Source organism: Marmota monax, unplaced genomic scaffold (genome assembly GCF_021218885.2).
Source record: "Marmota monax isolate L192 unplaced genomic scaffold, Marmota_monax_Labrador192_F-V1.1 WCK01_AAM20220418_F8-fsc00090, whole genome shotgun sequence".
In the NCBI taxonomy this organism is placed as follows: domain Eukaryota; kingdom Metazoa; phylum Chordata; class Mammalia; order Rodentia; family Sciuridae; genus Marmota; species Marmota monax.
The window spans coordinates 1,020,701-1,026,795 of NW_026695219.1; positions in this window are offsets into that span (position 1 = coordinate 1,020,701).

The window sequence follows — 6,095 nt, forward strand, 5'->3', positions numbered from 1 at the left end:
AACACCCCAGAGGAGAAAGGGCCTCTTGCCCCAAAATGGGAAGGCCCCTATCCTGTCATTCTCTGTACCCCCACCGCCGCCAAACTCTCCTTACCAGACAACCGTCTCACTCCCTGGATTCACATTTCTAGGTTGAAGCCATATCACCAGGAGGCCCCACCTGCTGACGACAGGACCACCCCAGAGGAACTCCAAGAATCACCTCCTGAACCTCCCCTTTACTCCTGCTCTCCACACCCATCTCACCCCTTTAAGTTGCGGCTCACACGGTGTTCTCCACAGCCCAATTCCTCTTAAAGAAGGCACAATGAGCTCTCCCAACACCCTAGTCTTCTCTCTCTGCTTGTTTTTTGTGCTCTGCTTATTTTCTGTGCTCTGTCGGGACTGGCCTTTACCCTCCTCTCCTACCATGTATTTATTCACTCTTCGGGAACGATACTCAGAACATGGCATGCAGAAGGTCCGCGCAGTGGATGCAACTACTTGCTTCATCCACAACTGCACCTCTATTTCCCTAAAATTGTCACCTTCAAGGACCTTCGTCCCTGGTAGCTGGAACTGGCCTTTCATTTGCTTCCTTTTTGATCAAACCAAAGACTATTGTCATTGGTGGCCTGAGATATATAATGGGTGCCCCTATTGGTCATGCAGGTTCCATGATGAACGTGGTAGCTATTCTTACCACTCACTTGGTTACCCTGAAGGGTGGACTTCTAGTTACCTAAAGTGGCATAAAGGCTCTTCATCCAATAACAATGGATGGTATACTTTAGATATACCTGACCCCAAGGCCAAACGTTGGGACTATGTTGAGTTTGCTGTCTATGCTCGGACAACCTCAGCCAGACCCACAGGGTGGATGACTGTTGGCCGCACCCTGATTACGCCACCTAAAGCAACCATCCAGGTAGTCGAACACATCAAGGAGTCAGAATCAAAACTTCGAGATCTTATCCATAGCCCATCCAAAGAAGATTCAGAGCCTTCAACCCCCTTAGGCCCCCCTCCCACATGGCTCAATTTGCTACACCAAACTCTTCGATTATTAAACTCCACCCCTCTTTCTGTGCCTACTTCTCAGTGCTTTCTCTGTGCTTCACTTAGTCGTCCACTTCTAGCAGCGGTCCCATTAGCGGCAGGAAATATTTCAGCAAAAACCTACAATTTCTCTAAGAAAGGACAACCCCTACATGTGACACGTATCCCACTGTGGGAAAGTTATTCCACCAATACTTCATTTCCTTTCATCTGTTTCCACCTGCCAACAATGAATCCTTTACCCATTTGTTCCTTGAGCTATAGCACCCCATTGAGCCCTGCGTTTATGCAACCTGGACATTTCCTCTGGTGTAACGGGTCTTTAAGTACCTCAACAATCAATGTCTCTGGCACCTGTTTCTTGGTTACTGTAGTGCCTCAGCTGTCTTTGTATACTCCCACCGAATTCCGGCAGCTGGCCCTACCTTCCCGCACCCGTAGGGCAGTCTTTCTGCCGGTTCTGGTAGGCCTCACTTTAACAACCTCAGTGGCAAGTCTCGGACTCTCTGGTGGAGCTATAGGTCATGCTCTGTGGGCATCCAATGACCTGCAACAAAAACTGCGGGAAGCACTCGATACCACTGCTGAGTCTCTGGGCTCCTTGCAGCGGCAGGTTACTTCATTGGCACAAGTGGCTTTACAAAACCGAAGGGCGATTGATCTTCTCACTGCAGAAAAAGGGGGTACATGCCTGTTCCTCAGAGAGGAATGTTGCTACTATGTTAATGAGTCTGGGCTAATAGAACAAATGTTGTTAAATTGCAGGAATTATCGACCCAACTGCTCAAACCCACCTCCTCTAATCCCATAACGGGGTTCTTCCAATCCTCTCTTGCCACGTACTTACTACCTATCTTGGGGCCCCTTATTGGGATGCTCCTTTTTTGTGCTCTCTTGCCCTGTATAATGAAGTTCCTTCAAACCCAATTACAAAAAATTTCTAATCAAACTTTCAACCAGCTTCTGCTTAGGCACTACCAGCCTCTGATGACCGATGAACCCCCAACATCTCCAAGAGAACAGTTCACTCAGTGCTGAAGCTCACTACCAGGCACGATGGAATGCAACGGACATCAGACAGCGGGAGACAACGAGCTCGGAGAACCTCTTAATCTGCCATCCTGGATTCATGAGTCTTTATGTCCTTCTAAGCTTCCTCATGGCCCTTGGCCTCTTCTCTGTCAGTCCCCCAACATGGAACTTCTGCCAAAAATTGACCTTTGCTTTAATTTTTATCTTCATTCTGTTTTTATTCGCTCTGATCTTCTTCAGGTACTGGTGACGCCATGTCCAGGCAACGCTTCCAGTATTTCCTAGGGTCTCTGTTACAGGACCAGTGGCTGATACCAACAATCTCCTCCATCCAGGACTGGTTCAATGCCATCGACAACTTGTGGCTTCAGGGAACTTTCACAGACTTCACCCCTAACGAAGTAGCTGTCTATAGCCACTGGGTTTTATTTCTGGCTGCCATGATATCCCCAGACCTGCCCCCCCCCCCCCAGCATTCCTCCACTTCCCTTTCTAGGCCCCACAGCAACCCACACAGCAGGAAGCAGCCGGATCTGACCAACGACGTCCCACTTCCTAAGAAAACAAAAAGGGAAAAAAAACCCCAACATGGCGCCTAAGCACCTCTTCTTCCTACCTTCTTCTTTTCTGCAGTGGCGCGAAAAGTTTCCACCCGTGTGAACTCTCCCGCCTGCGCCAATTTCAAATCTCGCTGGCGGGGAACCTTAGCCCCAATGAGAACTAATTCCTGGGCTCCGGAGCTGATATCTGAAAGAACTTGCCAATAAACGGGTTGCCTGCCATTTATCTAAACCCTACCATCTCCCCCTTAGTTCTATATAAGCACACTGCTTTTTGCAATAAAATTGGAAGTCTCCCGGCGAAGTGTCTTTGCGTGGGGAATTCTTTCACAAAGTACATACATGAACATACTACAATGAATCTCACCTTTCTATATAACTGCAAAACCTTAACTTTTACAAAAAAAAAAAAAAGAAGAAGAAGAAAAGAAAAAAAGTAAATAATCAGGAGGATCAGTAGAGGAGTGGAAAGGGAACAGTGGGAGGGAAGAGGGGAAGGGTACAGGTAAATACTGAGGACTTGATTGGAGTAAATTATTTCATACATTTATAGTTATGTCAAAATGAAGTTGAATGTATGTATAACTATTATGAAACAATAAAACAAAGACAGTATTTAAGAACTGACAACATGGAGCAACATTCTGAAAGTAACTCCTTGCTAAAGAAACAATGAAAATTGAGGGGGAAAAGAAAGCAGATGAAATGCCAATCACCTGCAGAGTTTACAAAAGGTGTTACAAAACCATCTTACAAAAAGAACGTGTAGTTTGGGCTGGGGATGTGGCTAAAGCATAGCCGGCTTGCCTGGCATGCATGCGCCCGGGGTTCGATCCTCAGTACCACATACAAACAAAGATGTTGTGTCCGCCGAAAACTAAAAAATAAATATTAAAAAATTCTCTCTCTCTCTCTTTAAAACAACAACAACAACAACAAAAACTTGCAGTTCTATAAAAAATTTAAATTATCCTAGACTTCATTAGGCTTTTCAGGGAGTGATTTATTTCACACACTTAAAAAAAAAAAAAAAAAGCAGTGCAGTCAAATTGTAATATTTTGGTCCAGGCTCACTAAAACTCTTGAACAGCACAAACGACGTTTAGGAATAAACATTTGAATTTTACTGGTTTAGCAGTGGAAAGAACAGTCTGACACTAACAGGTGACTATTAATAGATTTAAGCTATGAAGTTAAAGAGTGTGTGTCGGGTCCAGGCCCGGCCTTTGGTCATGGAGTGTCCCTGCCAAGTCCTTGAACCCAGGATCCTGGGTGCGGCAAGGAGAGTCATTGGGGTTAGAAACAGCAGGAGAAAAAGGCGCTCCGGTGACAGTGCCCCCTCCCTGACCCAATGACTCAGGGCTTTTCCCGCATACCCACAATCCCATTCAGAGGCCGAGCCCAGGAGGCGGAACTGCGGGTGTCGCGCAGGCATCCACTTAGTTCCCGGGTCGAGTAGCCCCTCCCCCGCCGGGAGGCGCAAGGCCCCAGGAATAAAGTGGGGCTGGCGCTGCGGGTTGGCGTCCTCGCAGGGCAATGGTGCGGCAGCGCACTGGTGCTCTCCTGCAGAAGGTGCTGGTCACCACAGCCCGGGCTGTGGTATCCTTTGCGCTGAGCTGGGCTCCTGCCAGACCGAGCACCAAGCCTCCACCTTGGAGGTGGCCTCAGGTCCAAGTGGTGGCCTCTAGTGTGCAGGAGAGCCACTGCGCTTGCTTTACTGGGTCCTCTGCGCCATTGGCTTCCGATAGTCACATCTCCGGGGTGGGGAGACAGGCCAGCGCTGGTGGCCCTCACGTCCGGCAATCGGGTGCATAGTGGCTGGTCTGGTGGCTGCCATCGCGTCGCACTTGAGGTCTTGCCTTAGTCAGCTGCCTTGTCATGTTCTGCAGGCAGTGTGCACGACCTCTGCGAATGCCTGGAGACCGAGAAGTGCCTGAGGACAGTCAAACTCTAAACAGGAGCACAGAGCTGACAGGAAGGGATCTAGGGGACCAGCCACTGGAATCCTCTCAATAGGGGATGCCTGTTTTCCGAGAGGGGGAGCTGACATATTGGCCCTGCCCAAGTCCACCGCCTGCAGGGGGAACTCAGGGGCGCTCTGTGCTCTGTGGAACCCTCTGGTGGCCTGGGGATCCTGGCAGAGTCCTGCATTGGTGTCTGGAAAAAGAACTTAGAATTTTGAGCCTGTATGTCTTCCTTGAGTCTTCAGAAGTGAATCCTAGAAGGAATGTGTGCGCCAGGCACATAAGGGAGGAGCAGACCCAGAAGTATGTTACTGTGAATAAGACCCGCGGGAATCAAATCTGTTTCTTGAACTGCTTTTTTTTTTTTTTTTTTTTTAAAGAGAGAGAGAGAGAAAGAGAGAGAGAATTTTTAAATATTTATTTATTTTTTAGTTTTTGGTGGACACAACATCTTTGTTTGTATGTGGTGCTGAGGATCGAACCTGGGCCGCACACATGCCAGGCGAGCATGCTACCTCTACCTCTTGAGCCACATCCCCAGCCCTTGAACTGCTTTTGCCTGCTCAGTTTAACCCTTGATAAGGGAGTACTTTTGGAAATGGTAGGAAACTGCCTGGAGGTTTTCCTTAGGCCAATAGCCTCTCTTCTGCTTTTTGTTAACATCCTGACATCTCTCCTAATGTTGGTTCTAACAGCTGTTTCTTGGACTTTCAGTGTTGCTCTTCCCACTGGGTTTCCAAGCAGCCATGTGGGAGAACATTGAAAGTTTAAACTTTGTCCACAGAATGATAAAGAGACCCCAGGTGAGGATGTCAGCTCATTTTCCAAGTGAGTAACAGAGACTGGGAGAGATTAAAACTCTGGACCAAGATCATTTAACTAAGCCAGTGTTTGTCATAGTGTGGTCCATGGAGCAGTGTCATCTGCATCCCCTGGGAACTTGTCAGAAGAAGTTGTTAAAAAAGGACTTCTGCTGGGCAGGTGTAACTCAGTTTGTTTAACTCAGTGGTAGAGGGCTCACCTAGTACCACAGGGCCCTGGGTTTCATCCTGGGAGTGGTGGGGAATGCAAATTCTAAGGCTCTGTATTCTAAAATTCAGAAAGAGGGAAATATTGCAGAAAATACGTAATTTGAGTTTTGAAAATGCAGCCATGATTTATCATATATAAATTAGCTTGTAGTTTGGTTAAATCAACATTAGCTACTATTTGGGGTACTATATATTACATATTTTCTTTCTTTCTTTTGAAATCTGATCTTGTGATGTTGCCCAGGTTGGTATTGAAATCCTGGGCCCAAGCAATCTTCCAGCTTTAGCTTCCTGAGTAGCTGGAATTACAGGTGTTTAGTGCCATGTTTAACAGGTTTATTATCTTTTTTTCCTATTTTTTTTAATGCTGGAGATTGAACCCAAGGTGTGGTTTAACACTGACCTGCATTCCCAGTATTTTTTATTTTTCATTTTTGACACAGGTTCTTGCTTACTTGACACAGGTTACT